Here is a 15539-nt window from a genome sequence, read left to right on the forward strand (position 1 = left end):
TGGTATCCTGGAGCTGCTTAGCCAGCCCATCATTTAATTTGATCTGTAACTGGTTCTGTTTATGATTCACTGCAGAAGCCCTAGTATGACCAGAGATTAAGATTCTATTAGGTACTGGAGACTTGCTTATGGAGTGAAATACAATGGATTAGAAGGTTTTAATGCAGTAAAAGTGATGCCAGCTCTCAAAATTAGATACCTGGATTCAGGTTCTAAATCAGCCTTTAATTGTTTGAACTTGGGCAAATTTATTCCTACAACCCAAGATTCTCAACTATAATTATGTCAGTAGAATGGGATGTCTCCAAGTTGCTTTTTGGCAATATTTAAGACTCAGAAACTAGGAAATGCCTAAGAAGAAAACAAAAATAGTTTCTCTGTTTCTTGAAATGTTTTCTTCTAGATCAGGGTTCTCAGATCCTGGCCACACATTAGACTCACTGTGGAGTTTATAAAAACAGCAATACAATAGGTCCTGCCCAGAGGTTATGATTTAATTAGCATGGGGAGGGGGAGGGAACCTAGCTATTGAAATTAAAGTTTTCCAGGTAATTCTATATGTTCTGTCAGATTGAGAACCACTATCTCAGATAGTATTAAGTTCTTTTTTCTATTTCCTATTTAAGGTTTATACACATTATTTTTACCATTCGTGAAAACAATAAATAAGAAAAGCAAACAAGTTCAGTAGTCCCCAAGTACTGGTGAGTCAGGAGAGCTGCATAATGTTCAAAGGAGAGCCTAGAGTATACATATAGCTATGTATACTCTACCACTAAATTCTCATGTACTAGCTGTTGGGCTTGAAAAAAACCTTTTTTTTTTGTTAACATATTTCTCAGATCCTCCAGATACACAGCTGGCTTGGGAACCATTAGGCCTGGTGATCTCTGAAACTACTTCCAGCTTATAGGATGTGAGATTTTATGTTTAATTATATGAGAAACAAGTCACAGTTTTAAAAACATTTTGAAAATGCGGCTTGTATTACAAGATTAAGATATTGTAAAATGGGTGTTATCAACCAGTAGGAATGGGCCTCAGTTAGGTGCTATTCGGTAAAAATACTGCTCACCGGGTTTACCTTCTCAGAAAGAGTCATAACTCTTTTTACATCATTTAATTATTTGCCCTCAGTAATACCTGAAAAAAGGTTCTTTACATTAGCCTCTTTATAAGAAACTATAAGGTTTCCTTGATAAGAACTAAACCGCTGCTCTCCAAAAATCAGATATGGTTTATTTAGCTATATAATATACATAGTAAATTGCAAGTAAGATAATGTATGGCAACAATCTGGTCTTGCATGTACTACTAATCTCTTTAAATTTGGGAAGTAATAATTCCATTTGTTACCAGAGAGTGAGGGTCCTCTCCCAGCACGTTGTCCAGGTTCTTGATGTCTTGAACAAAGAATTGAGCAAGACACCGAAATACAGTAGAAAAGTTTTATTAGAAGGGAAGTACACTCCAGACGTGGAAGCGGGACTGAGCAAGGGAAGTGTGGCTCAAAAGGCCTGGTAACAAAGCCTTTGGGGTTTTTATCCTTTTTTGCTGTGGGTGATTACTTTTCTTAGACGACTGGGCTTCCTTGATTGACAACCAAGACTGACAGGACTCAGTGATTCATCAGTTTGCTTTCTACACATTTGTTCCCAGAATTCGGTCTGTTATTAATGAACTTCTGGGCATATGCGTCATATTATACTGATGGCATAATGAGGCTCAAGTGAGTTGAAGGACGTTGGGGTCTTCATTGTACATGAGTGACTGGCTTAAACTGGTACCTAATTCTCTGCCTACTGGTTTCTTGGAGTTAAAAAATGCCTTTTGGCTTGCTTAATTGTGGGCAGATTAGGGTGGACCCCTTCTAGGATAGGATGACCTCAGTGTCTTTGCAGACAGACCTGAAACTCCCTAACTTTCCTGCCTTACTCTTTCTAAGATCCATGAACCCCCTTATTATTAGTATAGATGTTGAGATCTCTTCTGTATCTGCTTCCTGCTAAGAATGGCCATAGTCCCTGCCTACAGGAGTTTCATGGAGCTCTTTCCCTTTCTGTCTCAGTCAGGGTGGGGTCTTGGGTTTCCTGCTGAAGTGCCACCTCAGTCCCTAGACAAGGAAAAGAAGATACAAACTTGTTATTTAAATCATATATCTATTAATTTCTATTATTGTTTTGCCTATTAAGTGAGTAAAGGAAAACAGGCTTGGTTAATATATTTCTTAAAGAGTAAAAAAGAGACGTTTGGCCTAAAGTCCCCTCCCCCCTCAGACTCTAAGGGCACTGTCTGATTGCTAACAATGGGCTGATGACCTTTATCAATAGACAGAGGATCTGAGTCGCCAGTTTGGGGCAATTATCAGGATTTGAGGGAGAGGGCCTTTTTTCCCCAAAGAAAAGAGGGAAGAAAACTAGGTTTACTAAAAAGATTAACTCTGAAAGAGATGTCCCATTTCATTTCCTGCTAAAAGATTAAGGATTTTACAAGTGATGACCTGTCTCACATTCACTCATTCATTCTTTTGATCACTTATTCATTCACTGAAATAATTAGTAACAACCAAATATGAGTCAAGAATTGCTCCAGCAGTGAACAAGAGTTCTGCATTGAAGCTTACATTCTACTTGGGAAAACTGGTAATAAACAAATAACTATTTAAATTATCAAGTGGGGCTAATTGTGAAGGAAAATAAGGCAAAGAAAGATGATAGAAAGTTTTGAGAGCTGGATGTAGGGCAGTGCTCTTTTATAAAGGTAACCAGGGAAGTTTGCTCTGTTAAGGCAATATTTTAGCAGAGACCTGAAGACAATAAGAGAAAAATCATGGTGGTATCTGGGGAAAGAGCATTTTAGACAGTCAACAGCCAGTGCAAAAGTCCTGTGTTGGGAATGTGCTTAGTGTGATCCAAGAATAGCAAGTGGATACAGCAGGTTGAGTGGAGTGAGAGAGGGTAGGAGTGTTGGGGAGGAATCAGGGAGTAGCAGGGCCTTGTTTTGCAAGATTGACAGGCTAATTACAAGGGCATTATATTTAACTCCAAGATTTAAGGATATATCAAGGATTTGTGGGATTTTAAATTTTACAGTCTTGGGAACTTTCTATACATAAAGGAACAAAATTAGGAACAAACCTAAATAGTTATTTGGAATAGAAAGTAAAAATTAGCAAGAAATGATCAATTAAAAAAAAAAAGAAAATATCAATGTAGACGATCAGAATATGCTACCCCCAAATATGCCACATTGGCATAAGTATTAATTTGAGCTGAAAATAATGAGAAACAGCAAATGCAAAAAAAAAAAAAAAATGAAAGGCTCTCAATCCTTCTCGCTCTTTTACCAGGAAGGGCAAAATGACTCTCAATCACCAGAGACTCTTATCAGCCCAAAGATCGAGAAGAATTTACATAACAAACCTTACTAAAACAACCCTTAAATTCTATTGATTTCCCCCACATTATCTACCTTCCCATAGTTTGCCACCCATAAATGCAAAATTCCTTTTCTTTGTCTTGTCATTTTCCTACAAACTTATTCTTTGTTAAGATACTATAGAAGCCCCATGTTCTAAGCACCAGTTTGAGTTACTTATTACTGAGTTTCTTCTATGAGTATTACATTGCTTCTGTTAATAAACTCTTTTCCTCTTGTTAATCTGTCTTTTGTCAGTTTAATTTCCAGGGCCCCAGGGGCAGAGCCTAGGGTTGAGGAAAAGGTTTTGTTCCTCTTACTTTACATCATACCCACCATGGATGGGAGGGGTTATAATAATTTTGCTTACTAATTGTGACATCTCTCTGTATTATTTTTTCCTTTATGTTATTTTTGGCTTAAATTTCTTCTATTACTGCTTTCCATATCATTTTGTAATGCCATTTTCTATAGAATAGAAAGATAATTCAGTCTTTAGTTTGGTCAAAATTTATTTTTTATTCATAATGTAAAAAAAATTGATCAAAATTTATTTTTTATTCACAATGTAAAAAAAATTAATTTTACAGCTCATTTGAAATGCCATGTACAATTTTTAGGATTGTTGTGAAATTTGAGAAAGCTTTTCTCAGATTTATTTCTTACATGAAATACAAAATTTGTAAAAATTTTCCACAGACTAGTTTCTAGCTCCATACATTTCAAACTCTTTTCTCCTTTACTAGCCATCTGGTGTGATGAAGACAGATTCCTTTCTATGAACTCTAGCCCTGATGACACAGGGTATGCTGGCATGGAAGATAGTAGAAGTATTCATGGAAACATTTCTATACGAGCAAAAACTTTACATCAAAATAACTGTGAACCACAATAATATATCCCACTAGCTCAAACTAAATGCTTCTGTCATTCATTCAACTTCTTATGTTATGGCGCGAACGATTCTGAGACCCACGGAGCCAATTGAGATTAATTATGAGCCTTTATTAGCCGGCCGGCGACTGACTCTCTACCACGCAGGGCTAGAGGAGATCAGCCCCGAGCTTTCAGAGCAGGCAGCTGATAAAGCTCAAGACTATATCCTGGTGGTCTCCTGAACAAGCAAGCAGATTACAGAAGTGGAAGTTGGCTTTTAGCATATCTTTGCCCGGAACAACACCCTTAATTAACAAGTAAATGGATTACAGAAGCAGACATTGGCCATCTACATATTTTATACAATACACTTCCTAAACCACACACAAGCAAGTAGGACAACTTCTGATAGCTAAAGATATTTCTTCCCTATAGCTGACTTAGCTAGTTTGCTCACTTGAAAATTTTCCACCCTTAACACTTAACTAAATCCCACAGTGTCTGTGTCTATTCTAGTCTTGAAGAAACTTGTGACTTGACTCAAAGAGAATTGTGGCAGAGGGGAAATTCAAAATAGTGTGGTTAAAATATCTTATGTTTTGCAGATTAAAAAAATAAAATGACCATGTAAATATATTGCCAGGCCTATTCCAGGGGCTTGGAAAGGCCCTGTGTGAGGAGCTGTGAGTCTGGAGATTTATTATCTTCTTCTGGTGAGATGTGAAGCTATTGGAAGGTTTCAAGCAAAGTAGTAATATGGTCCAAGTGCTGTTATAAAAGGACCACTTTGGAGAGGAGAATGTAGGAGAGCAATCCTGGAAGTAGGCAGATCCGTGCAGAGGCTCAAGTTCAGGTTGCAGAGGGAAAGTAAAAAAGCAGACATAACTCATTCTTTGAGTTCCAGGAAAGCTGACTCTGTTATTTGCTAAGCTATTAACGTGTTTCCTGATAATTCACGTCTACTCATGTCAGACTGGTTTCCTTTCTCAACTATTGCTGATTCAGCAATTATAGGGTTCTCTTAAATTTTCTGATGTTACAAATTTTTGAAGTTCAAATTTCACCAACAATATTTTTATTACTGTAGCTATTTATGTTCCTAGACATCTGCATAGACATCTTCAGTGCTAGCCAAATGATCATTCTTTACCAAAGAACTTCAATTTACAATATCAGTGTAATCAATGTAATCAGTATCTGGGTTGAGAACTACCAGGGAGGACTCTTTCCTATCATTTTAGAAACCTTAGAATCTGGCAGTTTATCATTTTATATTATCAAATATCCCTTTTCCTGATGAAGGACTATCTGATGAATATATTCAAGGCCTTTAGAGTTAAATCATTTTGTCCCATTTATTTGGGAGTTAACTTTGTGATGTCTTGTTTTAGAACAGAGGTTGGTAAACCTTTTATGTAAAGGACCAGATAGTAAATATTTTAGTTTTTGTAGGCCATATGGTCGCTGTCAGAACTTCTCAACAACGCTGTTGCAGCACTGAAGCAGCCATAGACAGTTGTGCAAACAAATGGATGTGGCTATGTTCCACTATAATTTTATTTACACAAATAGTCCATGGGGCCAAATTTAGCCTGTAGGATGCAGTTTGCTGATTCCTGCTTTAGAATTTTTGTCTCACTGTTTCATGTTATGTGTCCCAAATCTTAAACTCACTTAACCTCTATGAGTCTAGTGTTTCCATCTTTAAAATAGAACCCTAATATATACTCTGCCTACCACATAACATTGTCATAAGGATCAAATGAGATGTTGGTTGTAGAAGTTTCTTATAAATTCTTTCTCCTCCCTACCATCCCGAAACACATTTCCTACTTCCCTCTCTACCAATAGCACACACATATAAATACTCACAAAGGAAAATTATGGCTGGCTACTTTGTCTTAACTCCTGGGCCTTATGTCAAATGCTGGCTCCTAAAATGTCACCCAAACCACCTGTGATAGCACAAGCTGAGTTTGTTCTTACCAAGGTAAGGGAGAACATAGACTTGATATAGTTGTAATAGAGCCTCAGGAGAGGGAGGACAAAGCGAGGATATTTATTGAAATTTTGAAAACCTGCCTAGATGAAGGTGAATCTTTCAATGCAGGGGCTTAGTTAGGATTGAATAGGGAGCATGATGTAATAGTCTAGGATTGATAGATATAGCAAGGTGAGGATTTTGAAGAGGGAGTTCAAGAGTCTTGGGGTGTATGCTATCATTTAACACTTTCTATTGAAGATTGGTCTTTCAGAAGGTTACTGAATGAAGAGTAAAGTTATTTGTAGCCTTTATTTTTGGACAAGTTTCCTAGAATAGTAATGTTAATAAACATTGAAATAGTGAAGTCATGTTAATGTGTTTAAATCAATCATGATAATGTTAGTAAGTTGTGTGGGTATAGATGGTTTTGGTCCTCACTTATTAAGACATACTGGAGGCATTTCGTGAGAAGGAAAACAAGGAAAGGTAGATCGGATAGCAGGATTTACTTAGAAAAGGACATAGAATAAATGGTAGAAAAGAAAACAATAGATATAGAGAAGAGAGAGAGGTGGAAAGAGTTTGAAGAGGTTTTCAGGCCAAGTTTAAAGAGGCGTTTAAAAGCAAGGAGAAAATTTTGGGGATTAGAAGTTGGGATGTAAGCTATATCAGGAAAGTAAAAAATTAGAAGAGAAAATTTTAAACACTGTCAAATATAAACCGCTTTTAATTGTCTGATGGAACAGTTATATTTTTATGTATGACTTGTAAAATACGTAGACCAGATTTTGAGGAGGTTACTTTTTTTTAGGTAAAAAAAGATATTCGTAGTAGAAAAACTTGAATATACACATAAATAATTAGAATAAATACAGATAACTCTTAATAATAAAATGTAATTTCTTTTTTTTTTAAAATTTATTATTAGTTTCAAGTATACAGTACATTGGTTTATAAAACAATCTCCCTAATTGCTCTTTCTCTCCTCTGGCTCTCACCCAACCATTACATTAATGCTAACTACATTCCCTATGCCATTCTCCCCATCCCTGTGACCATCTATCAACTATTAATTTGTACTTTTTTAACCCTTCATCCCATTCTCCCAGTCCCCCAACCCCTCTTCCCTCTGGCCGTCCCCAGATTGTCCTCTACATTTGTGAGTCTGTTTTTGATTAATATGTTCTTTTTGTTTTTTAGATTCTGCATATAAGTGAAATCATATGGTATTTCTCTGACTTATTTCACACAGCATAATAATCTCTGAGTCCATGTCATTGCAAATGGCAGGATTTCATTTATTTTAATGGTTGAATAATATTCCATTGTATATATGAATCATAATTTCTTTATCTAATCATCTGTTGATGGGCATTTAGGTTGCTTCTATATTTTGGTTATTGTAAATCATGCTGCCATTAACATCGGGGTACATAGATCTTTATGAATTGTTTTGGTTTTCTTTGGATAAATATCCAGAAGCGCAATTGCTGGGTCAAAAGGTATATTCAATAAAATGGAATTTCAATGAAATGGATATATAGGAGTCAAATATTGAGAGAGATAGGCAGAATAAAGAACATTTTGGGAGACTATTGGCTAGTTTGTGGGAAATGATCAAAGGCCACTGGATTTTTAGGAAGAATATGTATCTTACATTTTAATTAAAAAAATTTATTGCTGTGATATTGCAGAGAGCTTAGGCCAATAACAAACTGGAGGGCATAGTCCCCAGGGCTGTTGTCACATCTGATATCAACTGCAAATTTGGAGGGTCTCATAAACCATCCAGGTTCGATAATTCATGAGAAGGACTCATAGAACTCGCTAAAAGTTATTATACTCACAGTATGGTTTGCTGCAGGGAAAGGATACAGATTAAAATCATCCAAAGGAAGAAGCTCATATGGCAGAATCTAGGAGAAGTACCATATACAGGGAGCTTCCATTGTCTTCTCCCTGTGAAGTCAAGACATATTACTCTGCTGGCATCAATGTGTGATAAGATGCGTGGAGTACTACTAACCGGAGCAGTTCATCTGAGTCTTAGTGTCCAGAGTTTTTATTGGACCTCCATTACATGAGCACGATTCATTGGTTGCCCACATGGTAGATTTTAGTCTCCAGGTGAACTGATACTGCATGACCCAGAGCCCCTACCCTAAATCCCATTGTTTGTCTTTTGTCATCCCCTCCCCTCCTCTCTCAAGTCTATATAGATGTGGCCAGCCCTTCCCTAAATGACATTCTTAGACAATCAAGTATGACCCAAATCTTCCAGACAAATAATACATTCCTATCTGGAGGGTCCACAAATGATCTCACAGAAGCCAAGGGCATAGGTCAGATATTTTCTTTGAGCAAGACCAAATTCTTTATTATACAGAGATAAATTCCTTTCTTCATCCCATCCTTCAGTAAAGATTTTTTCACACTTTTTTCTTTTTTTACATGAAGAAAAAATTCATTCTCAGTCCCACCAATTTGATGAAAACATTTTAAACATTTCGGCATAGATCTTCTAGGTAGATCTTAGATAGGTTAGGCATAAAAATGTTAACTCTTCTTTATTCTTCCCTAAGTTAAAATATATAGCTATTAGCACAAGTTAGAAAACTTATCAGGAAAACCAAATCATTAAGTGTTAGGGTTAGGTGAGACCTTTGACTATATTTGGTCTTTTGGGAAGGTGAAATGATTTGTTCAGCACCAGTGAAGTTCGTGAGGCAGAGCTGAATCAGGATTCCAGGTCCAGTGGCTTTTCTCTTAAAGAGACTTAAGAGACCTTTTGGATCCAAAGGACATTACTTTTTGAAAATAGCACTGCCTTGTTGATGTATGGTAAGATAACCCTAATGGCTTTTTGATTGATTTGGTTTTGCCTGAGAATTTGGGATGATTTCCAAATCCATATATTAAAGTGTGTCTAGAAGAAAGCTGCTCAACTGCTTGCATATTTTTCTGATTAGCTGAATCGTATATGCTGCTGAAATATTCAACTGAATTTCATGTTATTGATAGGAGCAGCACAGAATCTAAAATTGAACACTATCTGTATCTCTCCAGTTCTTTGGAAAAATTTCCCATCGATTTGCTGCCTCCTTGTCTTTCTTAGGTAGCTATTAAATTTTGTTTTTCTTATTCAAAACTCGAACCTAGTTTTCAGCTGCTTTCCCTTTATTCCTCCCGTAGCCATCCTCAATTTTGTAAACATTTAACCAGCTTTTCTTTCTGTGTGTATTGGTCAGGGTTGAAGATTGTCATTTGATCCAAATGGTATAAAAAGGACCAGCACATTTCCTTTTCATATAAGCCAGTGGTTTGTAGGATACTATAGACTAAATGTTTATGTTCCCCAAAATTTATTTGTTAAAATCTAATCTCCAGTGTGATAGTATTTGAAGATGGGGACTTTGGGACTATTTTCCTTATAAAAGAGAACCCAGAGAGCTCCCCTGCCCTTCTTTCATGTGATAACACAGCAAGAAGACAGCTATCTATGAACTAGGAAGCAGAACCTCATCAGACACTGAATTGCTGGTGCCTTGATCTTGGATTTCCCAGGCTTCAGAATCATAAGAAATAAATCTGTGTTGTTTATAAGCCACCCAGTCTATGGTAGCAGCCTAAACGAACTAAGATGGGAGCATTAAGTGTATGTACTCATTTTTGTTAACAGGAACACCATCATGCGTAGGCCTAGGAGGTAAAAGCTAACTTGGTCTCTTTTCTGCTGATGTAAATGGCCTGTTGCACCAAACTATTTCCACTCTACTGCTTAGATTTGCTTTAGCTATGACATGAACAATGAACAAATCATGTGAGTTAATTGGAGATCTGTTTTAAAAATGCAAAATGCAAAATGCAAACATCCCTTAGGGAAATTTTAGTACCTTAAGGCACCTTGAGTTTGGTTATCTCTTTTGTATAGCTAATTGAAATCAGCTGTAGTAAAGAGCTAACATTCTGCTGAAATAAACTTGGAACTTGATGTGAGGTCAGGCCTAGGGTAGAACATCACAGGTCTTCAGGAATGCAGAGAGAATCAGAAGACCAAGGAAGAGAGTTAGGCAGGTGGAGAGAGGAAAACCCTTCACTTTTTCATTTGGTATAATTCTGAACTGTGAGCTTAATATAGCATTGAGATGGAGAATACAAAGGAGTGGGCATATGTCCTTTCAACTACTGAGAGGAACAGTATTGTAAATGATGGTAAAGTAATAGAAAGGGCCAAAGTGAGACCGATCAGCTATATACATTAAAAAGTATGTTCTAATTTTTTTATTCTTAAAATACATAGAAATAAAAGTTAATCTAGAAATACAGAAAATACAAAGAAACTTCAAAGCGTGCCATCTCATGGAGTGAGCCACTACTACCATGCCCTAATATCTTTAACTTCCTCTCTTTCTACTTTTCCAAATCAACTAAACAATCTTGTGGCTCTGCCTTTATATTCTAGACAGTACTGTCCAATAGAAATATAACGTGAGCCACATACATATTTTTGACATTTCTAGTAGCAGCATTAAAAACAAAAAACAGGTAAAATTAACTTTAATATATTTTATTTAATATATCTAAAATATTTCATTAATAACAAATCATTAACAAAATATTAAAAAAATTTTTTGTACTAAATCTTTGAAACCAGGTGTATATTTTATACTTACAGGACATCTCAGTTTGGACTAAGCACATTTCAATTGCTCAATACTCTCATGTGTCTAGTGACTGCTGGATTGACCAGTGCAGCTCCAGGTGGAAGATATTATCAACTCAGGAACAATTGTCTTTTAAAAATCATGAAAATTTGTTTTAGTTGTATAGCAGAATAATCTATTAAAGAAGGCTTGAATTAGAAGGGCATTTATTATTTACTTAACAAGGATACTAGATGTGGACGGTCATTCAGAGGGTTAACATGTCATCAGAGATCTAGGATCTTTTCAGCCTTTCACCCCATGGGTCTTCCTTAGCATACTGGCTTTCTTTCTTTGTGCTTGTCATCTTATGATCATAAGGCACCTCTAGCAGTTCCTGATATCAACTCCTAATACCTGTAAGGGGACAGAGCAAAAGTCTTTTTCTCTCAAGTCTCTTTTATATCGAGAAGAAAAAGACTTCTCCCAGCAGACATGCTCTGACATATCATTGGCCCGATTTGGGTCACATGGTAACTCCTTGCTGCAACGAAATTTGGGAAACTGAAAAGTTGCACAGGTGAAAATAATGACTATGAGAGCTTTGCTTTAGCAGATTAATCTTAATATATTTCTGCCCCAGACAAAATCAGGCTTTTGTTAGCCTAGAAGGGAGAAAGGGATGGCTACTGGGCAGGCAGCCGGTGATATCTGTCAGAGGGGCATTTTCTCAAGGAGAGGGGGACAGAGGGAGAGCAAAAATCAAGGTGATCTATAATAAAATAATAATTACATTAATTATTACTCCCATTTACTGAGTACTCAGGCACCATGTGTAAATGTTGAATGGATTATCTAATTTACATATGCACATACATGGATTACCTATTGCTGCAGGGGTTACAGATAGTAAAATCAGTGCAGAATTATCAGATTACACTATGAACTCCCCATAGCAGGAGTCATGTCTTTTTGTTTTGTTTTGTCTCATAGCACAATGTTCATCAATGTTTGTTGAATGAGTGACTGACTCCTCATATTCATTCAAGGCAGTGTACGTCTCCCTTTCAAATCTTGTTTTCAAGATTTGTTTCACCTTCTCTCTTCAAAGTCTAATGTGCTGCCCTCTTTAAAATTATGAGTACCAGTACCCATGCTCTAGCCTCAGGCACAAGTGCAGGCCCTCATTGAGAACCCCATGCAACATCTCTACAGGCTACCAAGGGTTCTCATTGGAAGGGGGTCATGGCTAGAAACCACAACCAGCTAATGACTCAGCAACCTCCACATTGGAATTTTCTCCATTCAGACTTATTTGAAGACATTAGGAAAATAAAACTTGTTTCTCCCACACAGATTTGATGACTCCTGGGCCTGTGTCTTATGATCTTTCTTAGTCTTACAAACGTTTCTTGCAGTTTGCTAGGCTCTTTTAGCTGGTAAGGATGAGAAACAAACTCAAGTTTTCTCAATTATTGGGAGTTTATTATATGGAAAAAAGAAAAAGAAAAAATATCTTAGCCTCCACCCATCACGGCCTCACAGAGAATTGGAGTGTTATTCTGGATAAGCTGTAGCAGGAGCTCTAATAATTCATCAAAGCTGGTGTTACTCTGCAGCAATTTCTGTATTTCATCCCCTTAGAAATGGGCATCCAGTGCTCTTCACCCAGAGCTTGACCATCATGTAACTCACCCGTTTTCTAATTCTGCTCTTCTGCCTCATAATCTCTTCTTCTGCTAGTCATCATAGGTTTTACTAGCTTAAAGTCTCCGCCATTCTGCTATCTACTGAATTGCTCTGAAGTCTCCCTTTAAAATTCCTCAAGAAAGTATATATATTTGAGATGCCCTTCCAGCATCCTTCCATGATTGAGGGCCCTCATTGGTTAGAAGCCCTGTGCCAGACCACGTTGCAGATCACTGATAATTATAGATATACTCTTCGTATCAGATACTTTTCTCTAGTTCACTCATCTGTCTTCAGAATGACAAAGCCCTGTGATAAACAATGTAAAATTAGTGTATAAATCAGAGTTCTCCAGCTTTCAGGTTTACCCTAACCTATTGTGCCCAACTGAAAATAAGTTTGTGCCTTGCATTCCAGATGATCTCAGGAAGTCAAGTTATTTATCAACTTATCCTCTCTCACTTTACTGGTACTATATTACCAATAAGTACTCATTACTAATAAGTAATAAGAATAGTTTTTAATTTTATGAGTCTTTTCTATTTGTTACATTCAATTTTAGTCAGCCCAAACTTGTTCTTGGTGTTTTTTCTATTTTATGAAAGGTAGTTTAATCCAGTGGTTGCCTCTTTGGGGCTGGGGAGGTGGCCCTGAAGGGAACAAGAGGGTACTTTTGGGGTGATGGATGTTTCATTTATCTTTATCAGGGTGTTGGTTACATGAGTGTGTTCATCGTCAGCAGTGACTGAAGTGGACTCAGGATCTATATGATTTTACGTATAGAAATTATTCCTCAATCTGATTAATTAACAACAGCTAAGACAAAGGGGTTGTGCCAATCAGGGTCCCAACAGGAAACAGATAAATACTCAATTGGGTCATTTGAAGAGAGTTTAATAAAAGACCAACTTACAAAAAGGTCAATAGGGTGTAGTACCCCAGGTCTGGAACCTGAGTTTCTATTACCACTTCTATAATAAAAAGGCAAGAGAAGGGAGCAGTTAACACAATGAGATGTGACAAATGTGCCAAATGGAGACCATTTTGGCAGAAGCTGGGACCGTTGGTCAAAGGATGCAGCCAGTAAATCTTAATCATATGTTGAGAAAACTGGGGGAATAAATACCCTAACCTCAGAGTCCTCCTTCCCTACCTTTGATCTCCTCTTTGAACAAACCCAATCAGAAGCCTGAGAGCAAGGAAGGCCATGGATGTAGTCTCAGCCTGTACAGCTCAGCCTCACAGGATAATGAGGTTAGAGATGGATGGAGAGCAGATCTAGAGGGGCAATCAGAAGATATCCAGCTTCATGTTTTCCATTTCTTCTGAATTACTTCATTCCAAATGTAGACAGTTGCCCTCCCCCCGTTATGATTCTCTAAAATGTAAGTAATATAAATAAGGCAAGATTATGGCATTTAAAATATTTTACTGAAAGCTCAAGGATAACACAGGAGTTTACAACGAAGAAAAAACCAATTTAAAACCTCATAATAGCTTTCCCAGATCCTGAATCCTTTGCCATGCCTTGTGCAGGGAGTTCCTTTCTGTCTTCCTTCCTCTTCAGCCCCAGCAACATCATGTCGAAAGTGCCAGTTCACCTCACCCCAGTGGTAATTTCCTTGACTTCCTCCTCTGTGTCCAAAATCTGATCCTACTTTCCCAAACCCGCAAAGATAATAAGATTCTTTCTTTCTTTTTTTCTTACAAAGAATTCATTTCATTTGGAGAAACCACTATCCTTACTATGGGTAATGTTCTGGCCATGGTACATATTATTGCAATCAGCTGTGGTTGGAGTGGTTATATCATTAGATTCAAAAGTTTTGAATGATGAGGAATCATATCAGGGTTGGGAAGAAGAACACTAGTATTGCAGGGCCAGGCCAAGACCTGGAAGAAGGAAACATGTTATCTAGAGGTGTGCAGCTAGGTACTCAGGGACCTCTCAAGAGTCCTGAGTTGGAAGACTTTGGATTGAATTTCATGTTTATCACTTGATAGCTGTGTGACCTTGGGCAAGTGACTCAATTACGCTGAACTATTAATTTCTATTTTTTCCTTTTTTTTTATGTAGAAAAGGGATAGTGATCATGAAAACACTTTGCAAAACTATATGGTCAAAGGAACATAAATACTTCCTTTCTAGTAATTATCAATCTTTTTCTGTTGCCACAACGTTCACATATGTAGTACACTCCCATCATGTCATGCAGTAATTTTCAAGGGCAAAAACAAACATTGGGGAGGGGAAATATATATACCTAAAAGTATAATGTGAGTGAACGCTCGATTAGTTGAAAAAGTCCTTCATGGAGATTTTGATATGATGCTTCTCTCCCATATCACCCCCAACTAGATCAGATCTACTTGAGAGTCACTTTCTAGACGGAATTTTACGAACTTGTGGGGAGTAAAAAGGGCTAGAAGACGTTTTGTTTGGCTTTCATAGAATTGTACAGTTTTTAAATTAGGTGTAAAAGTTTAAAAGCATAAGATTTCACACACAAAATATCATACTTTTGCTTTCTCTTGAAATACAGAACTTCTGGCAAAACCAAACTTATGTTTTTGAATGCTCGAATTTGGCTAGAGCTAAATAGTGGCTGCACCTTTAGACATAGCATACGTTCTCCAGCTGGTGTTACCTATTTGTGTCACTTGCCCCTTGGTAATTGAGTTTGCCATCCCTGGTCTAGACTATCAAGGAATCATTGATACTGGAACTAGAAGGGAGTTTTGTTTTTAATCAGGTCAGTATTTGGTTTCCCCATTTATAGCAAAAGCTCCCTCAGCCTGTTGGGGCTGAAGAGGGAGCTAGCTATGAAGGAGACTGACCAGAATTGACAAGGTCAGCTTCCTCCCAGTAAGGGCCTTTTCCTAGCATGATGTGTTTCCTCTCGAACTGCATATCACAGTTTCTGAAGCCC

The sequence above is a fragment of the Pteropus medius genome, unplaced genomic scaffold (assembly GCF_902729225.1).
Source record: "Pteropus medius unplaced genomic scaffold, Ma_sr-lr_union100, whole genome shotgun sequence".
Taxonomy (NCBI): domain Eukaryota; kingdom Metazoa; phylum Chordata; class Mammalia; order Chiroptera; family Pteropodidae; genus Pteropus; species Pteropus medius.